Below are 11,429 nucleotides of genomic sequence, written 5' to 3'. Positions count from 1 at the left end.
GCACCAAGGTGTGCCATATCTAACACCCATTGGCGCCCTTTCCAATAACATCTGGAAAAGCACTTACAAACATCGAAGTGCATTTGCTCTAACATATTTCTATGGCGATGCTGCAGTGTTGCCGAACACATTCACTTGGCCAAAAAATGTTACATGTAAGGGTCAATGAATTGTATTGCAAGCATATGACTACACTTTTTTATGGTGTATTTATCACTAGTGCAGTGTTGCTTAAAAGGTTCCATATGCTAATCAAGCTCTGTATTTATGTGGTTTACATGTTATGTGCATTCATGTAACAATGGCCTATATTCTGCAACTGTCAAAGTGAAAACAGTGTACCTTGTGCTTTGCACTATGAAGTTATGTTTGCTACCTCTAGCCTACTTTGGCTACCCAGCACTCATAATAGGTGCTAACGCCTACCTCCTCCTCCTCCACCTGTGCTCATTAAATAGCAAGTCCAAGGTGTATGATATGCCTTAAAGGCACAAAGCATTGTTACTTTGCACGAGAAGTTATGTTGGCTACCTCTGGCCTACTTTGGCTACCAAGCACTCATAATAGGTGCTAACGCCTACCTCCTCCTCCTCCTCCACCTGTGCTCATTAAATAGCAAGTCCAAGGTGTATGATATGCCTTAAAGGCACAAAGCATTGTTACTTTGCACGAGAAGTTATGTTGGCTACCTCTGGCCTACTTTGGCTACCAAGCACTCATAATAGGTGCTAACGCCTACCTCCTCCTCCTCCTCCACCTGTGCTCATTAAATAGCAAGTCCAAGGTGTATGATATGCCTTAAAGGCACAAAGCATTGTTACTTTGCACGAGAAGTTATGTTGGCTACCTCTGGCCTACTTTGGCTACCCAGCACTCATAATAGGTGCTAACGCCTACCTCCTCCTCCTCCACCTGTGCTCATTAAATAGCAAGTCCAAGGTGTATGATATGCCTTAAAGGCACAAAGCATTGTTACTTTGCACGAGAAGTTATGTTGGCTACCTCTGGCCTACTTTGGCTACCAAGCACTCATAATAGGTGCTAATGCCTACCTCCTCCTCCTCCTCCACCTGTGCTCATTAAATAGCAAGTCCAAGGTGTATGATATGCCTTAAAGGCACAAAGCATTGTTACTTTGCACGAGAAGTTATGTTGGCTACCTCTGGCCTACTTTGGCTACCAAGCACTCATAATAGGTGCTAACGCCTACCTCCTCCTCCTCCTCCACCTGTGCTCATTAAATAGCAAGTCCAAGGTGTATGATATGCCTTAAAGGCACAAAGCATTGTTACTTTGCACGAGAAGTTATGTTGGCTACCTCTGGCCTACTTTGGCTACCCAGCACTCATAATAGGTGCTAACGCCTACCTCCTCCTCCTCCTCCACCTGTGCTCATTAAATAGCAAGTCCAAGGTGTATGATATGCCTTAAAGGCACAAAGCATTGTTACTTTGCACGAGAAGTTATGTTGGCTACCTCTGGCCTACTTTGGCTACCCAGCACTCATAATAGGTGCTAACGCCTACCTCCTCCTCCTCCACCTGTGCTCATTAAATAGCAAGTCCAAGGTGTATGATATGCCTTAAAGGCACAAAGCATTGTTACTTTGCACGAGAAGTTATGTTGGCTACCTCTGGCCTACTTTGGCTACCAAGCACTCATAATAGGTGCTAATGCCTACCTCCTCCTCCTCCTCCACCTGTGCTCATTAAATAGCAAGTCCAAGGTGTATGATATGCCTTAAAGGCACAAAGCATTGTTACTTTGCACGAGAAGTTATGTTGGCTACCTCTGGCCTACTTTGGCTACCAAGCACTCATAATAGGTGCTAACGCCTACCTCCTCCTCCTCCTCCACCTGTGCTCATTAAATAGCAAGTCCAAGGTGTATGATATGCCTTAAAGGCACAAAGCATTGTTACTTTGCACGAGAAGTTATGTTGGCTACCTCTGGCCTACTTTGGCTACCCAGCACTCATAATAGGTGCTAACGCCTACCTCCTCCTCCTCCTCCTCCACCTGTGCTCATTAAATAGCAAGTCCAAGGTGTATGATATGCCTTAAAGGCACAAAGCCTTGGTTGTTACTTTGCACTATCAAGCATTGTTGGGTGTCCAACACTCTACCTGGCCAGCACTAATCTCATATTGTTGATACTTTTAAACTGGCCAAATTGCCATATAGTGACAAGTGTCATTTGTAGATCATATTGATTGTTATATTATTGTTTTGGACACAAGCTTATCAAGGGCCAAATTTTTGGATACTGTTTAATGTAAAGTTGGCCATGATGAATCCTGGGGTGCATTAGCAATGTCATGCAACAAATGATTTGTAAAACGTTTGTAAAGCTTTTGCCCTTTAGTGGTCTATAGGGGCTGCTATATTTTGAAATATATGTTGAGACCAAATTCCTCCTGTGGCTTCCAGCTAAGGTACATATTTAATGGTTTAAAATAAATATTGTGTGTTCCAAAAACAAACAAACTTTATACAGATATAGATTGTCTTTTTATTGTTGTTCAACTGTTTTGGATTTTGACAAAGATTGTGTCAGTAAAGGAACTAAAACATTACCGGGTGTGTTTGTTTTTCTTTTTTGCCAAGGCGCTTGTCCAAAATAGTAACATGGGTAATGTCATTTCAAACAAGAAAACAGAAGAAGCCATACGTGTAGATCAAACAAGAAAAATTCATTAACACAAATCAAAATAAATTTAAGTAGCCAAACAAAAGCCGGTCATTGCTAAACAAACACTGCCACTTACCGATATGTTTTCTAAAGGTGACTCCACCCAGGTTCAAATGAGCATTGGTCGCACAATAAAAGAGTTAATCCCCCCCCCCAAATGCAAATAATTGTGTGTGTGCAGATCCATTAAGAAATCATCCCCTTAACACATCACACCTGTAAACTGAATCAGGTGGCAAGAATTAAAAGCCCTAACAAAGTGAGCTGATTGAACTAAACTACAGGTCCCAAGATGCATAGTGCATCTATTGTAGCCAGACTGCAAAAAGGGAAACAATTCTTGAAAATACATACATATCACCTTTAAAATAATATTTGAAGTGTCTTTGTATGAAATTGAAAATAGAACTTACCCACAAGCTTGCCGTCCGGCATTTCTCCTCGGGTAAAGAGGCCATGGAGAGCTGACTGACGCAGGATAGTGGCATCATGGACACTTCCAGGAAAGCCAGATCTCACACTCATGATGCGCATGTTGGAATCACACACCACCTGCACATTGATGGAATGGGAGCGCTTACGATTTCGGTAGCGCTCCTGGTGATGGCGAGGTGGTGTGAGCGCAACATGAGTGCAATCAATGGCTCCTAGGCAATTTGGAAATTGGCCAATTAGGAAAAATCCTGTTTCAGTCTTATCCACTCTGCCTGAGTTGAGGGGAAGGAAATGAGCCTTCGCGAGTGCTGCAGTAGTGCCCTGAGCACTTGTGTTAGTATCCTGCTAAAGGTGGACTGGCTCATGCCAATGAGGCATGAAGAAACCTGCTGGAAACTGCCAGTGCCCGGGAAATACAAAACTGCAAGCAGCTTGTACATCCCAGGCACTGCCTGAGACCGTGCCGTCACAGGTTCAATGGCCTCACTGATGAGACCATAAACCTGCACTATGGCACGACTCAGACGGAACATCCTCACAACCTCATCATCAGACAGCTCGTCCAAACAAAGTACAGATCTCCTGAAGTGACGATGCTGCCTGATCCTAGCAGGGACAAGGTGTTCCTGCTCCTCAGCCTGCTCTTGGGCCTCAAAAATGGCAGCTGGCAAAATGTCCATTCTGAAAAAAATCTAAGCTAAATGGCATCTGGTGGGGGTTTTTATAAGTAAGCCAGTGTTTCCCAGCATTCCATGCAGCTTTAAAACATTTAACCATTTAGTGAAGTGTAAGGATAGATAGGGCCAATTAATATTTGAAGTGATGTTTAAAAAAAATAGAACTAAAAAATAATGTTTTAAGCCATTGATACTTGAAAATCTTAGGTTAGATTCTGATAGATGCAAAAACAAACATGTTTCTGGTGTCAGTATTTATTTTAATGTAATTCACCAAACCTCTAGTGCAGCCAGAACTAAAAAAACAGTTTATAAAGTGATCCCTAGGTGTCACTATACACCCACAACAGTGGAGAGCAGCAGCAAAGAAAATAGAAGGAATTCGAATAGTCGAACGATTTTTTACTTCGACCATTCGATTATTTTTCCTCGACTATTCGATCATCTTCGAATGTCGAAGTACAAAATCAACTTCGGTAGGTCAAAGATGGGGTACAAATAAAACTTCGGGTGAAGATTTGATAAATAAGGTATCCTTCGAGTCTAGTCGAATAGTCGAATAGGCGAACTAATACATCCTTCGATAGTCGAATAGGCGAACTAAGACATCCTTCGATAATCGTACTTGTTCACTTCGATTATCGAATTTGACTATTCACCTGATCGGAGGATTGCTCGACCGTTCGAATCGAAGGTCGAATTCGAAGTAAAAAAACAGTCGAGGCTTTGTGAATCGGCCCCTTAGCGGCCGATTCACTAACTTCGAGTGAAGAATTCGAAGTAAAAAAACTTCGAATTTCGAGTAGTTTTTTGTGCTCCTCGACTATCGAATTGGCGTAAATTTGCCTGAGTAGAATGATTCGAATAGATCGAGCGCAAAAACGCTGCGACTTTTCGCCATTCGATAGTCGTAGTACTTGATCGAGCGCAAAAACGATGCGACTATTCGCCCATTCGATAGTCGAAGTACTGTCTCTTTTAAAAATACTTCGACTGCCTACTTTGCCACCTAAAACCTACCTAATTGCTTTAAAATACTATGGGAAAGTCCCATAGGCTTGTTTTCCAAGTTTTTGAATAAAAAGGTATTCGATCGAACGAAAATCCTTCAAGCAAATATTCGATCGAACAAAAATGTTCGAATATTCGCCAATTCTACTATTCGCCAGCGCGTAAATTCACCCGAATTGCCTATTCGATTCTATTCCCCAGTCGAATTTCGAGGGATTTAACCCCTCGAAATTCGACCCTTGATGAATTTGCCCCTTATATTCATTCCTATGGGATTTTTATAAGCATAATTATTGGTTGGTGAACGTTATAGTTCACCGTTTGATAAATCCACATCTAAAAATCCCATATGAATGAATTGAAAGTGGGTAATGAGTGCTAATTTCACATCAGATGCAATAACCACAGGTCAATTGATACAGAGCAAACAGAGGGAGGGAGTAAGGTAGAGGTTAAGGTACAGTTAAAGAAAGCAATATAAAAGAAATGATCAGAAAGATAAGATTTGAACAATGGAATTTCAAGTCTCTATAGATGTGTTTTTGTGTAAGACCAGGCTGCTTGCACTAATAACCATACAAAACACTAATCCCTGATACAAATAGCATATGAGATTGATTGATGAGCAACATTTTTCACCAAGATTTGCCTCAAAATTGATTCCCATAGACTCCAATGGGTCAAAAAAATTGTCATGCATAAAAAAAAGTGTTGCTCCTTCTAGCATGTCAAAATAAAATTGTCACCCAAAGACTTCAATATTTTTTGGCAAATCTTCTTAATTTCAACAATTTTCGGCGAAGCAAAACAGGTCAGATTCACCAATCATTTGTGAGAATTAGCAACTTGAACTGTTTTACAAAATTGTTTTTTCTTTGATTTTGGAGCTGCATGCATCAAGTTGTAGATAACTAGAGTTAATAAACCAGGCCCTTACACTGATTTGGGTGAGAAACGGTGGCCATTGCCATACTTTGTTTGATTTTTACTGGAATGATATCAAATGTCATTAATCACTTCATAATACATTATCCATAGCTGAGAACTTACATAATAGTGTTATAATTAGTGATGGGCAAATCTGACCCATTTTACATTGAAGTCAATCTACAACAAATTTATTTTGATGTGCAGCAATTTTTTTTTTACCAATTGGAGTCTTAGGGCATATTTTTTGCAGCAAAACCTGGAGAAAAATTTTGCTCATCACTAGTTATAATGTTGATTAACATTTGCTGCTCTGCTTTGGTAGTTGAGAAACAGTTCAGATGTGAGAAAATCATTCATTCTGGTTTTCCTGTTTCCATTTTGTCATTGCTTACCATTGCAATCTCTAATCTCTGTTCTGGCTAATACAGCACATTCATTTCACAGCTTTTGGAAAAGGCTATTATGAAATGATCTATGTCTATCTTACTTGCCATTTTTCCCTTCAGTCGTGCAATATCAATTACTGTCACAGTCCAGAAAGTGCTTAGCTTTGTCTGGCCTTTTTGCTTGGCATTGTAGCAGAGCAGTTCATAATAAAGTGATTTTTGACACTTTTTCTCTGATGCATTTATTTATGTTTTCCTTTTTTTAATCAGTCATAGGTAACTTTTTTTTAGAACAACACACTTAAGTCATTGCATATCTGTGTTTTTTCTGTTCATCTGGACTTTGTATGAATGCAACAGGTGACATGTCATCCACTGACTGAAGGGACACATGTCAGAGGTAAGGTGCCATTTTATTTTGCCCAAAATGCCCCCTGATCCTACATATTTGAAAAAAGATTTGAACCTGACTGTACAGTCAGGAAAGAGTTTGTTTCGGAAAAAACAAGCTAAATTCTTTAGGATTCTTCAGTTTATTTCAGTTTCAGTAAATGTGGCTCCCTGACAGGGTGTAGAGTAGCACTAAAGTTAAAATGAAAGACAGCTTTTGGATTTGATCACCACAGCATGTTGTTTTACAATAACTGTAGTAGTGTAGTACTAGGGATGAAGTTTAATCTTCGGAAGAAATTGTTCTTCTACTTGACAAAACTCTATTGTGTTTTCGTGATGTACAGTACAACTGCACAGGAAATCCCTTGGCAGTAGCGTTAAATAATTAAAGAACAGAGGATACAGGAAGATTATATTACTTGCCTCTCTGAGGTCAGAAAACACTTGCCCTTTTTTCTCCACAGGTTTCCCCTTGAAGACTATAATTCTAGCTGGATTTATCCCATTTACGAAAGAATGTTACAATCCTGCATGAAAACCTTCAAACGTGCATCAGCAAAAATGCTCTTGAAATTACTGGATATTTTTAGGACTGTATCAGGGAATGTAATTAAAGTCGGTAACGGAAAAACTATTCTCAATGAAAAAAGTTATGCCTTTGCGCAAGCAAATTTTACTTTGCGCAAAATTTAATATAGCTTTTGTGAACCTGGAAACTGTTTCGTGACCACTTCTGAAAGTGGAAGACCATTTGCGAATTTTATAGTTTGCACTGGGTCATTTCTCCATAGTGTAAGAGATACTATTTATTTTAAATAAGTATAACTCTAGAAGAGAATTGTCCTTAATACTTTTTTCTCGTGTAGGTTAGGAGATTGACTATCATCTCAACATATAGGGGCCGATTCACAAAGGGTCGAATATCGAGGGTTAATTAACCCTCGATATTCGACTGTGAATTAAAATCCTTCGACTTTGAATATCGAAGTCGAAGGATTTTAACGCAAATAGTGCGATGGAACGATCGAAGGATTATTTCTTCGATCGAACGATAAAATCCTTCTAATTGAACGATTCAAAGGATTTTAATCCAACGATCGAAGGAATATCCTTCGATCAAAAAAACTTAGGAAAGCCTACGGGGACCTTCCCCATAGGCTAACATTGAGTTTGGTAGCTTTTAGATGGCGAACTAGGGAGTCGAAGTTTTTTCTTAAAGAGAATGGTCGAATAGTCGAACGATTTTTAGTTCGAATAGTTCGATTCGAAGTCATAGTCGTAGTCGAAGGTCGTAGTAGCCCATTCAATGGTCGAAGTAGCCCAAAAAACACTTCGAAATTCAAAGTTTTTTTACTTCGAATCCTTCACTCAAAGTAAGTGAATCGGCCCCATAATGTTAACAACTACTAATGGAATCGTGTCTATGAGCAGCGTGAACTAATTTCTTTTTTGGATCCCACTGTCACTCTTGCCATACATGCAATGTGGGTGACCTATTGTACAAATGGAACATAAATAGATGAAAGATATGAAGAAAATTAAAGAACTGATATGTAGGAAAAGGAACTTTTCTTTGAGCCGTTTTATAGATTTATTAAATGCTGAACATACACTGCTTTTATGGACATAATTTAATACTAATTTTAATTGTATTTGAAAATAATGCTAATAATACTAATTTGAAATAATTTCAACAGTAATAGCAACTTTAAAACTCGAATGTCAGGAAGGCGACAAACAACTCCAAATTAATCCCTGATGTCTCCCATTGATAAGCAGCTGTTCAGCAGGTTTTAGGTGAAGAATAGTCAAATTTGAGTTCTTAAAAGGCCAGAGAATGATAAATCTTGAAAATCGTATTTCAATAACTCCCTAATCGAATTTGACAGTTATGACCATTTTATATTTGAATTTTCTATTCGACCCTTCCCTTGATAAATCTTCCCCTAAGTGTCAAACACTAAGCACAGAACAGGGACACACAGAACACGTGCCATGCAAAAAAGTATATGGAGCCATTGGAAACAACAGAAATATGGACTGTAGGGCTGTAAAATGCCTTTATAGGTATATAATAATCTAGATTTCTTGGCTTTAGATTTTGTTTAATATCAGACATATACAAAATGTTGATATGCAATCTCAAAGGATCTCATTTAGAAAAGGCAATACCATTGCAAAATTACAAAAGCAATTAACAGTTTATGCTTTGTACGCTGGCAAACATACAACTAACTAACTAACAACTAACGCCAAGCCGCACATAAGAGTGAACTACACAGTGATTTTTAATCTTTACATTATGTTGGATTTGGAAAATGTTTATCAGTCAATGCTGTGATATTATTACAAAGCTAGCCTTAGGAGGAAAGCTCTTATTGCTGTTCAAGCATTATTTTCTTGTTAATTAAAACATTTAAATCAAAATCAGCTTTGCTAATTACTTTATATGGATGGTATCAGTCATAATCAGTAGGAAAATAGATTTGAAATGTTCTATTTAAACAGAAAACTGTGATATTGAGCTCTAAACTGCCATTTGCATTTCATTTAGAAAATGTTGCTAAGAGTGTTTAAAGTGTGGAAGCTGCTTAAGGTCACTGTTCCCTCAGTCCCCATTTGAATGTACAGACCTTCCTTGTTTAAAATGTCATCTTCTATTGATAATTTTGGGGGTCTGCCCAAAATGCATTGATTGGTTATAGTCTGAAATTAGAACTTAATTGTTGTTTACATTTTCAAAAAGTCAAGGTAATGGATGGCTCTTTATTACCTGTGATTATCATTTTTTTTTGCAATTTAGGATTATGAATGTAAACATAAAATATGTTTTCATTGAATCCTGAAATAATGGGCATAGCCACTGATGAACTTTTCAACATAATATTTATTCATTTGTCTCTTTAGTTGTATTATTATTATTATTGTTATTATTATTACTATTATTTAATTGTTGATTTCAACATCTCAGCTAAAGAATCAGGTAGACACATTTCCCCCACTATAATAAACGGGGGTATATACACTACTGGAGTCTGCTTCATTTGTTTGCTTGTGCGTGACTGGGATGATGTCTCCCATTGACAAACAGCAATTTGGCAGGTTTTAGGTGATGAATAGTCAAATTTGAGTTCTTAAAGGGCCAAAAATTATAAATCTTGAAAATTTAATTTGATTTTTTTAAAATTTGAATAACTCCCTAATCTAATTTGACCATAAAATTCGAATTTTAAATTTGAATTTTCTATTCGACCCTTGATAAATCTGCCCCTTAGGGGCCGATTCGCCAAGGGTCGAATATCGAGGGTTAATTAACCCTCGATATTCGAAATTAAAATCAATCGAATATCAAAGTCGAAGGATTTTAGCGCAAATAGTTCGATCGAACAATCAAAGGATTATTCCTTCAATCGAACGATTAAATCCTTCAAAACTTTCGATTCAAAGGATTTAAATCCAACGATCGAAGGAATATCCTTCGATCAAAAAAACTTAGGAAAGCCTATGGGGACCTTTCCCATAGGCTAACATTGAGTTCGGTAGATTTTAGATGGCGAACTAGGGGGTCAAAGTTTTTTCTTAAAGAGACAGTACTTCGATTATGGAATGGTCGAATAGTCGAACGATTTTTAGTTCGAATCAAAGTCGTAGTCAAAGGTCGAAGTCGCCCATTCGATGGTCGAAGTAGCCCAAAAAACACTTAGAAATTCGACGTTTTTTTACTTCGAATCCTTCACTCGAAGTTAGTGAATCGGCCCCCTAAGTGTCAAACACTAAGCACAGAACAGGGACACACAGAACATGTGCCATGCAAAAAATTATATGGAGCCATTGGAAACAACAGAAATATGGACCTTATTACTGTATGGCTGTAAAATGTCTACAGGTATAATATCAGACATATACAAAATGTTACTGATATGCAATCTCAAAGGATCTCATTTAGAAAAGGCAATGTCATTGCTTTTGCCTTTTATTTGCATTCATTATCCTAAAATGTGCCAAGCAATCACTAAGAACTCTGTTTGGATGGTGGAATTTCTACCATAATATAAAGAAACAAGCACCCTATCCTATTGATACACCAGTAGCTCAAGTCTGTGCAAGGTCTGTGCATTTTCAAGACCTAATTGAAGAAATTTCAGACAGATCTTAAATAAGCCCTGTTTTATTCTGGCATCTATTGAAGGTTGACTGAAATAGCCTGTGTATGCTAATATTTTTTTTATAAAATTGATAGTGTAGGATTATAGCTTTGTCTTTTGTTCTTGTACGTATGAAAGAGAAGATCCACTGATATAATTGGTCAAGCCATTTTTAACAAAGAAACATATCTAGAGGTGATGACCTTGCTGAAAGACTAATTTTATAGAGAGTGCCTTCCTTTCTCTCTCTTTACCAACAGCATAACTGAATTGTCCCTTATTGTGTATATTTTATAATAATGAGTTATTCTGTATGGACAAATCATTACTATATTATGCATATCCTGTGCCATATGTGGCATACATTCATGCACTTTATTACTTTATTTTGCAACATCTTTCCTTCAGAGAGCAAAATGGCCTGGCAGGAACATTGCATTATTGTAGCCCTGACAAATTCCATAAAAAGCTCTAAAAGTATGGTCATTGCTGGAGAGAACACTTCTTACTCTGCTGCAATATTAAATGAAAGGAAAGCAGACTTTTTGTACTTTAAAAAGTTTAAAATGAGAAAGGTTTCACTATTTTGCTGTTTATAGAAATAAAGTTAATTCATTCATATAGTCTTCTCTAATAAATACAGTACTTTTGACAAATACAGTACTTTTGACAAACTTCTTTGGTAGAAACTGAAAGAAGGAGAGAATACAAAGAATTGTGATTTATGAACGTTCTCCATCTGCAAAACTAAGTGGCATAAT

At 37.8% G+C, this 11,429-nt stretch overlaps 1 protein-coding gene across 6 annotated transcripts in view; it reads left to right on the top strand.

Annotated features, from left to right (window-relative positions):
* Nucleotides 1-11,429, top strand: part of LOC108717452 (neuroligin-1) — a 445,212-nt gene that overhangs the window by 325,493 nt on the left and 108,290 nt on the right. The gene's annotated exons all lie outside the window — the stretch shown is intronic.

This window comes from Xenopus laevis, chromosome 5S (genome assembly GCF_017654675.1).
Source record: "Xenopus laevis strain J_2021 chromosome 5S, Xenopus_laevis_v10.1, whole genome shotgun sequence".
Taxonomy (NCBI): Eukaryota; Metazoa; Chordata; class Amphibia; order Anura; family Pipidae; genus Xenopus; species Xenopus laevis.
Note: the sequence above shows the minus strand (reverse complement) of the source record. Positions and strands in the feature narration are given on the sequence as shown.